The 12535-nt window shown below is 35.4% G+C and overlaps 1 pseudogene; it reads left to right on the forward strand.

Annotated features, from left to right (window-relative positions):
- The first annotated feature begins 4348 nt into the window (after positions 1–4348).
- On the forward strand, positions 4349–11925 carry LOC113104079 (translocating chain-associated membrane protein 2-like; annotated as a pseudogene).
- The last annotated feature ends 610 nt before the right edge of the window (positions 11926–12535 follow it).

Here is a 12535-nt window from a genome sequence, read left to right on the forward strand (position 1 = left end):
ATTTATATGGAAACCATAATACTTTTTTTCTTCTTCTTTGAAGAATAGAAAGTTCAAAGAACTGCATTTATTTGAAATAGAAGTCATAGAATAATCATTTGTAACATTATAAATATCTCGTTGAATTAATATATTGATAAAAAATACCAAATAAATCATCTTTATCTTTAATCTTAAAAAAATCAAATCAAAGTGATACATTTCTAATCACGTGCAGTTCTTAACTGCCATCATCTAGTAACATTTGCATTTGATCTCTTTCAGCTAAATTAAATGAATTGCTCTCTATCTCTCAGGTTTGACGTCCCTGATGTTGTACTATCGTTTCCTGCATCCCAAGTCCACTGAAATCTCTCTGGGTTTACGTCAGCGTGCACACATGGGTCGAGAGTGTCTTCGGCAGGGAGATTCGTCCTTCTCTCTGGGGGACAAAAGTCTTCCACCGGCCCCTCTTCAGTTCCTCTCTCCTCTTCCCTCTTCTCATCTCTTCCTCTCTCCTCTGGATCCCCGGCTCTCTTCTGGAGCATCCTGGGAGCTGCGGCGTCAAGCGGACGGGGAGTGTCGCCACCATCACATCACTGGCTGCTATCCGCCTCGCTCTGAAAACCGGCGACCCGGTTAGATCAACGGGGCGTATGGGGCGGGTGGCGTGGTCTGGGATACTGGTGGTGGATCAAAAGGGAGAGATCATGGAGGACAGGTGTGTGTCCACTTCGGAAAGCCGGGATGAGATGATACGATGGCACCGCTGTCCGACTGCAGGGAGGAGTTTGAGAGTGTGAGTGAAGCCAGAGAGGAAGAAGATGCTGAAGACAGCCTCGAAATGGAGAGCCCGTTAGAGTCGCTCACATCCGAGTGCAAGCGGAGCTCGCCCGAGGGAAAGTCTGTTTTTGGGGACAGCCCTGAGCCCAATTATTGCCCCACCGAATCCAGCTCCACTTTATAGCTTCAGCGCCGACCCACAATCGCCCAGCAGCTCCAGTAAACCCACGTCTGGACCAGCGAGACGCCCTTCGGTTTCGGTTCTGGAACCGGGCTGGAAACTCTAGACGAGTTGAGCCCTATTTCCACAGACGGCGGGCTCCACAGGGATCACACCAGGGCTTCTGGGCCGAGCGGGACCCTGCTACACCTCTGCACCCGGACTGAGCGGGCAAGGGTTTCCAGAGACGCACCTCAGAGGCCCCCGCAGGCAAGTGGTTCTGTCCCGCAGGGGTCCGGAAGAGGACGGTGGCTTTTAACAGCATATGAACTGCAGCTTAAAGTGGCGTTCACACCGGTTTCCAGCATGAAAGTTGTTGCAGTGTAGGGAATGTTAACCTCCGTCAATGGCAAATACCAATGAGGGTGAAGATGACCCAGATGAAGCAAGATGGAGAAGCAGTTAAATTTTGTGTAATTTGTCTTTGCCCACATTCAGGGATGTAATTTAAAAATGATTTGTGGAAAACTTTATCAGAAATGAGTTTCATTCATGCAAAAATACTCATTCATCTTGTTCATGATGTGATGCAATTTCATCAATACTACATCTCTTCCAGAATGTGAATTTTTAGATGCAGGAAAACACATTACATATATACACACACATGCAGACACACTACTGTACTGAAGTTTGTTGTTGATTTTGTGGGGTTAGATTTTTTTATAAAAGAAGTCTCTCCTGCTCACCAAGAATGAATTTATTTGATCAAAAATAAAGTAAGAACAGTAAAATTTTGAAATATTATTACAGTTTAAAATAGCTCTTTTCTATTTGAATATATTTTGAAATTTGATTTATTTTCTGTGATGCAAAGCTGAATTTTCAGCATCACTCCTCCAGCTTAAGTGTCACATGATCTTCAGAAATCATTCTAGTATGATTATTTGCTGCTCAAGAAACATTTCAGATTATCAACTTGAAAAACAGCTCAGTTTTGCTGCTTCTTTTTTTCATGGAAACTGTCATACACTTTTATTTTAAAGTATTTTTGTTGGATAGAAAGTTAAATAACATTTACATAAAAAAAATAGGAATCTTCTGTAAGATTATTATTATGTCTTTACTGTTACTTTTGATCAGTTTAATGTGTTCTTGTTGAATAACACTATACTTAATACTAACTCCAAAATCATAACAACTCCAAACTTTGATATGTATATAAACACACATATAAATAGTAGTTTTACAGCCTGCATACAACCGCTCATTGACTGTCAGTGTAAACGGGGGCATTAATTAATGAAATACAAGCAGCTGAAACTTGAACCCAGATGTGATATTTAAGACAATAGAATTGAGTTAAATATTTAAACATATACTGTCTAAAGGAACAAAACCTTTTTTTTATTATTATTATTATTGTGGTGTTCTCTTTTTAGTTCTTTTTCTGTTTATGTTCAGAATGGAACAGTGCACTGTCTACTTTTTAATAAGTATGTGAAGTAGTATGAAGTGAGCAATGATAAATAAGTTACAGTATCACATGACCTCATCACATTGCGTGTTAAATTAAACAAGCGGCATCTAGTTATCATCTGAAAAAAAATAACAATGGTTATTTTATAGTTTTAATCCATGGTTGCCAGTACAAACAAATTAGTCAAAGATGAGATAAAAAAAAGTAATGTATTTCATGCATGTAGAAAATTAGCCTACTTTGTACTGTATAATCTACTGCATATATGGAAGTAAGCCATTCTGAACATAACCGATAAAATCCACATGCTGTTGGTTTGAACCGAAAGCACAATCTTCCTGTGAGCTGTAAGTCGTATCCTCTCAGACTGTGATGTAAATCACTCTAATGAAGGGCTGTGGTCTGGGTTATCATTCTTTGGCATACAGTGCCTGATACAGACAAAAAAATAGACACAAAACTCACCTTAGAACATGATTGGACTCTCCATATGTAGATTACCATATAATTAATAAGGGTTTTATACTGGCAGATGCCATCTCCTTGCATAAGAATATTTGCTCTCTGATCTTTTCTGCCGGTACTTCAGTCTTTTGTATCTTGGATATTTCTCACTTTGTCTTATCCAAAAATCTTTGCTTTTGCCTTTCAAAGGATAGGTCAGGTTTGTTTTTAGTTTTTTTCATATTTTTATATTTTTTAAGTTACAAAAATGTATATTAACCCTACGGTAATGATTTCATTTGGGGAATTTAAAGTGTAACAATTGCACCCTAATCTTAATGTGTTGTATTTAATTTAAATTAATTTAATTTAAATTATTTTTTATTTCATTTAAATGCAAGTTATATATATATATATATATATATATATATATATATATATATATATATATATATATATATATATATATATATATATATATATATATATATTATATTTTTTTTTTGAATTATGCATTCATTTGTTCATGAATCTATCAAATATTTATAAAGCTGATTCATGGTTTGAGCTCGTCTTTAAAATTTTCACAAAAAAATAAAAAATAATACAAATTCAAGAAAATAATTAATAAAGATATATTTGATGCATTTGCTTTGGACAGGAGCTTAAGAGTCATAATATGTTTCAGGGGTATTTTAGTGGTTCTTCACTGTTTGAAGTGCTTACATATGTGTGGTTTCCATTGTTTTACATGAAAGCATTTTGAGAGTGTGTACTATCTAATAATTGTCATTATTTGCATGCACTATTCTGACAGATGTCTGTGCTCAAACAGTAGTGCAGGGTTGTGTCCCCTAACAGGTCAATATTTGCAATAATTTCAATGCAAATTCTGCCATAAGATTATCAAGTTTTGCAGATACTGTGAATGAACGTTTGTTTGGTTTTCCTGGATGTGGATTGTTTGCTCTTCTGGTGAATTCCATTTACTCATTAAATTAATTTCACAGGAATTATGAACTTGTTTTAATATGTCTCTCACGTATGGCTCCACTTGTGAAATATCATCAATCTCATTTTATCTCTGCTGTGCACAGAAAAAAATTGCCATCATAAATAAAATTGCAGGAAATTGATGAATATATCAAATGCATAGTGGAAACTATAAGTAATAGAATGAAGTGTAAAATTAAACAGCAAAAGGAAGGAACTGAATTAATTATAATCATGATACATACAATCTAGGTTACAGTAGGCTATGTTTTGTGGAATGGTGGTGAAATAACGCAGACACGTTATTATAGTAGGGCTGTACAATGAGTCAAATATCGATATGGACTAGGGTATATGAATATTAAAGATAATAGAGACTAGTTGTTCTATCGCGTCTCTGAGAATGAGCGATGTTCTCTGTGTTTTCTAGATGCCGACTGTATGTATGTATAAATACCTAGCTTGTTACTGCGCATGCGCTCTAAATTTGGTTCGTGGCTAAAGCGCGCATGCGCACTGCGCTCGCTAAAGTTTGGAGTGATTCGTGGAAGTTTTAGATTTGGAGGAAAAAAAGCTCAGCTGAGAATCAGGAACTTGTAAAATGGCTTTTCGCAGGAGAAACAAGAGTTATCCTTTCTTCAGCCAAGAGTTTCTCATTCAGAATCACGCGGACATTGTGTTTAGTTTGGTGATTTTTCGTTTTGATTGGACTGATGTTTGAGGTGAGTTCAAGAGTTTAGGATTCTCTTTTTTCTCTCGTCTTCGTCTCAGCCAGCTGTTTATCTGTCTCTCTCTCTCTCTCTCTCTCTTTCTTTCTTCTGACTTTTAACGTTACATCGAAATTAAACGTGCATCTTTTAATGCACAGACCAAAAGACTTCCCTTTTAATTTGAATGTGTAAAGCCTTTGAAATCATCATCATCAACTACTTGGCTGGTTGTAAATGTAAGTTCAGACACTCCGTGTATGCATTAAACGACACTCAGGTTGTATTCAGTTCATTAAAAGAAATCCATATTTCATGACTTTATTCAAAACATTGTCACCATCGCCTGGGCCCAGATGTCTGAGTATGAAGATAATAAAAATACATAAAGTTCCTAATGCATGTGTAATGTGTTAGATACAAAAACATAAACCAGGTGTTATGATGGTTTATTTTTAGTTTATGGTGATGTTGCTCACGTTTTCTGCTGAAGTGCCACGTCAAATCTCTCGCGCGCTCTAAGTTTGATTGACATTCCTGAAGAATCCAGTTAAAATCCATTTCAAAAACACTTTATATTTAAATGCATCAAGATCTGTTGATTAGAAATCCGTGATCTAATGCAGCAAATGTGCATTTGAAATTTCCCAGGTTTGTCGTATTGGCCTGTTAAATGCTTGCAAACGTACAGAAAACTGAATGAAACGAGTTTATTTCATGCATGTGTTCTGTCATGCAAGCATCCCATCTGTGTTCAGACGGGGTTTTCCCCTTCACATCTGCTGTTTCACACACCTGCTGCTTTCAACATCTGTGTGTTTCATTCAAACGCCTCTGTGTTCTTCACTTTAAGAAACAAATCAGTGGGAAGTCATTTGATTTGCAGTGCACTTTTTCATGGATCCAACTGCTGAAATGCTTCACATATGAAATGCCTGACTGGTTTTCATGTCAGTCCTCTGATCAGTATCTATACTGTGTTTATGAACACACCACTTTCACTAGATTTATTATAAGATGCTATTTTGTTGTAAGTTTTATTAACAAAGTGTTCAACAATATCGCAGACAGCAACATAATTTTTCTTCCCCTACAAGATCCAGTTTTGAGAAACATATTATATAAACAAATATGTTTAATTAGCATGTAGTAAATAAAGAGTAAGTACCAATTAAAAATTATAATTGGTAAGAGTAAAAATAATGGGTTAAATTATTTTATAATGCATTTGACTTTTATTTTACTATTATTATATTTTCCCCATGTTAGTTGCATTAATTTTTTTAGTATCAGGATAGTGATATTTTTTAATAGTTATTATAATAGCATTACATTTATTTTAAGTTAGTTTTTTTTCTAATTTTTATTAAAAAATTTTTTTTTTTTTATTCCAACCAAATGAAACTGATAAATGTTCCCTTGGCAACTTACTAATTTCAGTTAACATTTATTTTATTTGAATGGTTTAAGTTAACCTGGTTTGTTATCATTTTATTCCTGAAGGCTTTGTATTGGAACGTCATCTTTCTATTAAATATAACCGTAATAAAATAGACATTCAGGAGGTCTCAAATGTTTTTAAATGTTTAAGAATGAAAGAATACTTCCTTTAATTCAGGCAGTAACTGTATGGAAGCACATGAGAGTTTATTATAGATCATGTGATGCATGTGTGTGTGTGTGTCTTTGTCTCAAGGGTCACATCTGTGTGTTTTACTCATCATTGTACAGGAAAGCTGAATTCTATGTATTTAACATCAGTTTCTCTTTTTCAGACCACAGCGAAAACAGCCATTTTATTCATCCAGCCTCAGTATAACATCAGCACCATGATCGCAGGTTTGACACACACGTTCATGACAGTCTCTCAGATCTGCTGCGCTCTGGTGCATCAGTGACCTGAGCTAACGTGTGTGTGTGTGTGTGTTTCAGATGGAGAGGTGACTCTGTATCATTATGGATGGAAAGACTGTGCCACTGTCCTCTTCTATCTTTGTATCACCATCATTCTTCACGCAGTGGTGCAGGAGTATGTGCTAGATGTAAGTGCTGCAGTGCTTTTTGGGTAATGTAGTTTTAACGTAATTAGTGCATTTTTTCAAGCACCAGCTGAAGTTCTTTAACTCTTTCCCCGCCAGCATTTTTGAAAAAACCTCCAGTGTTTTTGCTGATTTTTATTACAATTTCATGACCCGCAGAGTATTTTGATGTACTGACCCTCTACTTTAAAAAAAAACAAAAAAAAAAACATGTTATTCCAGCTTCAAGCAAAGCATGTTACTTCCAGCTTTTTTTCTTTCTTTTTTTTTAAATCAACACTTGAATACAGGTAGGTTTCATTAAAAAGCAACATTTTGAGCAAAAGGCTGAGAAAATCAAGCAACAGAAAAAGATTAGTTCAACCAATCAGAACATTTTTTTTTTTTTGCATTTAAATGATTTCTGCGTTTTATTTCTCTCCTAGTATCCTATAGTTTCAGTTCAGAGCGGCTCGCGCCCGCCCCGTTAGATGCTCTGACAGAAAGACTGCGTGTGAGGCTGACAGACATGCTGTTAAATGTGTTGTTTGAGATGTGCTGCATTCCTTAATGCATAACTTACATTAACATAACTTATATTTTCCATCTGTAAATGTAAGAAAGCATGAGTTTTTGCTTTAGCAGGTAAACGCCACAGACTTCATTTAGAATAAGAACCGCCACACGCATGTGCGCCAAACAGACAGAATGAAATGGGAGCGCAAAAACTCAAACTAAAACATACATTTTGCTAAAATATTTGTAGTTGGACAATAAATGTTACATGTAGAATTTTAAACCTACAAGTAAGTGTATATATATGATGGCACTAACTGTAAAGTGTAATGATGTAATCAAAATAGACTTTTTACTCAATTAGTCTGTTTTTTATTTTTAGTTTAGTAACTTTAAGTTATGGTAAACTGTAAACTGTTTATCCCCCATCCAGAGCCCCCCAATCCCCCCCCCAAATTGGACTTTAACTCGCAATTGCATTTTAAATAAAGTAAGAATTGCAAGATAAAAAGATGCAATAACCTTTAATTTTTCTATTCTGATTCAGCGGCAGAAATAGGCTTCTAAACATATGAGATCGCTAATTTCTGCATCTTCCTGGTCTGTGTTTTTGATCGGCACTTTCTAGACTCATTCAGGCGTAAAGGCGCCCCCTAGCGTATAATTCCATGTTTGGCAGGGAAAGAGTTAATGTGCATACCATGTTATTTATTAATTTGCATTTCATTGGCTGTTGTGTGCTTCTTTTCAGAAGGTAAACCGACGTCTTCACCTGTCAAAGAGTAAAAACACAAAGTTTAATGAATCCGGGCAGCTGTTTGTGTTTTACCTGGTGTCCAGTTTATGGAGTCTCTACGTCATCGCCACAGTAAGAGTCACCAGATCATACACACATTAAACATCACACTCTCTGTTTATGTTACCTGATCGTTTATGTGATTGGCAGGAGGGATACATTCTGCATCCCAGCAGCCTTTGGGAGAATTATCCTCATGTTCACCTGAGGTAATAATCATAATGCATGCAATGTGTGCAATGTGAGATCTTTTTTGTCAGAATTATTATGTTTTTGTTTTGTATTGTTGTTGCAGGTTTGAGAAATAAATGCCTTTTTTTTTTGTAAACAATAATAATGGATTAAAATAGATAATAATGTCATGCAAAATGTATCAGTTGTCTTAAGACATAACATTTTTTATGCAGTATAATTTTTAGATTCTTTTATTGATATTATTATTTTTTGCAGCTTAATTTCTTTTTTTTTCTTTCTTTTTTTTAGTTAAATTCATTCATGGACGTTCAAAGAAATATATTATACTGAATATAACATGACAAATAAAACGGATGTCAGTATCAGTGGTTGTTGATTGTGATTGGTTCTGTCAGATTGTCATGTGACTGTGATGTATGGTCTTTCTCTCAGGTTTCAGGTGAAGTTCTTCTACCTCACACAGCTGGCGTACTGGTTTCACACACTACCTGAGCTTTACTTCCAGAAAGTAAGAAAGGTACGAGAAGATGAAAGGAAAACAGAAACTTTGATGCAGGGAGATATACATATATGTGTGTGTGTGTATATGTACATATAAATATACATAGTCATTATTCTGTACAATAATAGAATTGTTGCTTTTTTTCCTCTTTCAGGAGGAAATCCCGCGTCAGCTGCAGTATATCAGTCTTTATCTGTTACACATTCTGGCTGCATATCTGTTAAAGTAAGACCAATTAATCAAGTTTTCACTTTATAATATCAGATATTTGTACTGGGTGTTTAATTTGAAATATGTATTTGTCATCTCTCTTCAGTTTGACGCGGGTCGGGCTGGTTTTGTTGTTTCTGCAGTATCTTTCTCAGATGGGTTTCCATCTGTCTCGACTGTTTTACTTCACTGATGAAAACCACCACAAACTGTGAGCCATACCTCCTCACAAACACACACATTTTATTAAGAGGAATTCAGCAAGGATGCAATCGATCAAAAGTGATTGTAAAGACATTGAAAAAAAAAAACTTTACAGTACAGTTTTCAGAACAGTAAGACGCTCTTTTGATGGTGGTGTATATCATAGCATCTCTGTATAACCGCACACACGCTTGTATTGTGTTTGTAGGTTTGAGATGTGGTCCGTTGGGTTCGTCCTGACCCGGATGATCACTCTGACTCTGATGTTCCTGGCTGTGGGCTTCGGTTTGGCTCGTTCTGAAAACCAGACGCTTGATTTGGAGACGGGAAACTTCAACACCGTTTCTATCAGGTGAGACAGACGTTCACACTTGTTGTTTTTGTGGCAGTATTTCATTAGAGACCCAGACGTGAGGATTAAAGCTGTGTTTGACGCGCAGGCTGCCGGTGTTGATCGTGGTGGGTTTCACTCAATCGTGGCTGCTCTGGAAGTTCTTCCGTTTCCAGCTGAGCCGAACACGAGAGCTGAGACTGGAGCAGGCGGCCCGGAAGAGAGCGGCCGCTAAACAACACATGCAGCGCACGCTCAAACGAGATTCAGGTACATGCTGTTAGTTGAAAATTAAAAACGAATAATAATAATATAAAGATTATCGAGTTGTTTTATGAGAAAGTGAACCGTCTTAAAAGACAGGCTTTAAAAGCTTCCTTGAAAGGTTTTAAATCGGAACAGAAAGTCCAAACTTTGTTAAATCATGGCATTACATGTTGCATGCAATGAAAAAATCTTTAAGTATTTTTATCTTGTTTTCCAAAACACATTTTTAAACAGCCTTAATAATTCAAGATTAACTTATGATATGAAATCAAGATATTATTTTATTTTTTTTTGAGAGAGAGAGAGAGAGAGAGAGAGAGAGAGAGAAATTGAACAAAATTAGGTGTCTATGCTTCAAACAAGAGCAAATGTCTGTCTATGGAAAATGAAAACTTGTTTTCCTTTCAATTTTAGTAAAAAGGTTTCTGAGCCCATTGACAGCTATTTATTTCTTCCACTTCATTTTTTTTCTTAAAAAAAAAAAGACAATATATTCATGGCGTGGTTCCTTTACATCACATTAAACTTTTACATTTAGAGAACATTGATGCATTGTGTTCTCTTCGATTTATTCCTAAAGTTTTCTTTAATTGGGATTCAAATGGTCTAAAAATGTAGCTTCATAACCCTTGGAGAAACCCTAAAAATTAAAAATCTTCATTACATCATTTTCTTTTAAGACAAAATTTTAAAGTTTAAATTTAAAAAAAAAAATGCTATTAACCCTGTTGGTTTCATTGTTTTTTTTAAATGCAATTTGTCAAAACATCGACACTCTGAATAACACGTAGATTCACATTAAAAAGAAAACCTTTTATTAGCTGCAAATAAATATATAAAATATGAGAGAAATTAAATTCATTTAATCTATTTCCATTGAATTTCATTGTGTTAGGGATCAATTTGTCCAACATATTAGCTGCACAGAGACACGTTTCTTTTCCCCATAATGAATGAATTGGCCATTTACATAGCGTTCTACCACACACACAATGACTACTTGTAGTCACTACAAGTACAGCATAATAGTATCTATTCTAACTTTATTTGTACTTCATGTAAATAGTATTTATTGCTATTTATACCACTTTTGTCTTGGCTTTTTCTAAAACATTGTGAAGATGAAATGATTTCTCACTTATTTCCATTGCTTTCAGTCTAGTCATTGAGATCCACAAAACTAACAACCAAAAACAGCCTTTGACCGATTTTCTTTTTTAATTGTCTAAGAAACGGTCAGTTTGACGCCAAAACAAAAGTCCTCACAGAAAATAAAATGCAATTATTTATTTTTCGATTGTCAAAGCTAGACGCACGTTCACAAGCCTTACATTTAGTTGTTTTCCTCACACAGAGCTACTGTTGAAGAAAATAAAAAGGCTTCTAGGTGAACTTTCCCTGCCCTCTAGGCAGTAATATTCTTTTATTGTGTGTGTGTGGAAGCTAAAACGTGATGCTCAAGAACGTCAAACACTGGTTTGTAGGTCTGATGTCTCGGGTTACATGTTGTTTGGTTCACTGAGGTCTCCTCTCTCGTGTCTTCTGCAGTTGGTCACCATGAGAATGGACTGATTAAAGCAGAGAACGGCACATCTCCTCGTCTCAAGAAAATCAAAGCACCGTAAACTTCAGCCACATTCCAGCGCATGGCCTCCACACATCGAGGGCACAGGAACAGGAAACAGTCCATCTGCCTGCTGCTTCCTGTTTCCACATCAAGAGAAGTGCATGTGGCGTTTCTCAGAGGAAGTGACGACTGCACCCTCACCGGGCTCTGGTCAACGTCCTAAACTTCTCTTTCCAGTTTCAGTATTCATGTAATTTCTTCTGCATATGTTTGTAAACTTCACTCGGTCTTTCTTTATTAAAGCACTGTTTTGAGGTTGGTTTGTTTTTCTGTATCTGCATGTCTTGAGGTACAAAACCAGTAGGCTTCACACAACGAATCGAGATGATTTGAATCCAGCGTCTCATTTTGAGACTTCACACATTCTGGGTTTGTAATGAACAAAAGACTTGCATGACAATCCCCTCTAAAAAAGAAAAGAAACCATGGAGAATCAAGTGTTGTACTAGTGTAACACAAGGCTTTGTACGTTTATGCAGTTTGATATGTGATTGTATATGACTTTGCTTTATAAATATTGTTTTCTGTCTTTGCAGAGGCATTTCAACATTTATTTAATCATTTAAACTGATATTGGATGCGAATCTAATGAAAATACTGCATTTCCTTGTCATGTTGCATCATCAAAAAATGTGTACTGTATGATTAAAAAGAATCCTGTTAGGAACATTTATTGTTTTATTTTAATTAAAACCTGAATATACAATGTCACTTAACTGAAATGTATTTAACATGTTATATATCACTATTGCAAAAACTACTGATGCTGAGAATAAGGGGTTGGATTTACTAAATATTTTAGGAATAACCTACATTTCTTCTGAACTGCCAATTTTTTTCTAATTTGTAAAAATGTTACTTTTATTCCAAGAAATACTTAAGAAAATTAGTGTTTTTAAAAATTCACATTGTTTTTGATGAATATGGACACAATCTAATCAGATTTCTAAACCTGTAATTTTACATAAAATAAATTCTGATAAGATGCTACATTTTCCAGAGTTCAAGATCATACAAACTAAGATTTTATATCTTTGTTCGTAAGATGAATCCAGGTTCATAAGCAAAAAAATAAGGATTTTTTTGTAATTTTGTTGTAAAACTGGACATGTTCTTAAACAGTCAAATAATACATAAATGAGTCTCAAAAATGATTATTCATTTTGATGCTGCATTTTACATTTCACCTGTCTTTATTGCACATTAATATAATACTTGAGAAATCTCACCATCAAAAAGCACTAAAAAATGGACTATTGATAATTGAATGATATTTATGTATCTTGTGATGAAGGGTCATCAGGCTCACCGGTGGAGAGAAAC

This window comes from Carassius auratus, unplaced genomic scaffold (genome assembly GCF_003368295.1).
Source record: "Carassius auratus strain Wakin unplaced genomic scaffold, ASM336829v1 scaf_tig00217924, whole genome shotgun sequence".
In the NCBI taxonomy this organism is placed as follows: Eukaryota; Metazoa; Chordata; class Actinopteri; order Cypriniformes; family Cyprinidae; genus Carassius; species Carassius auratus.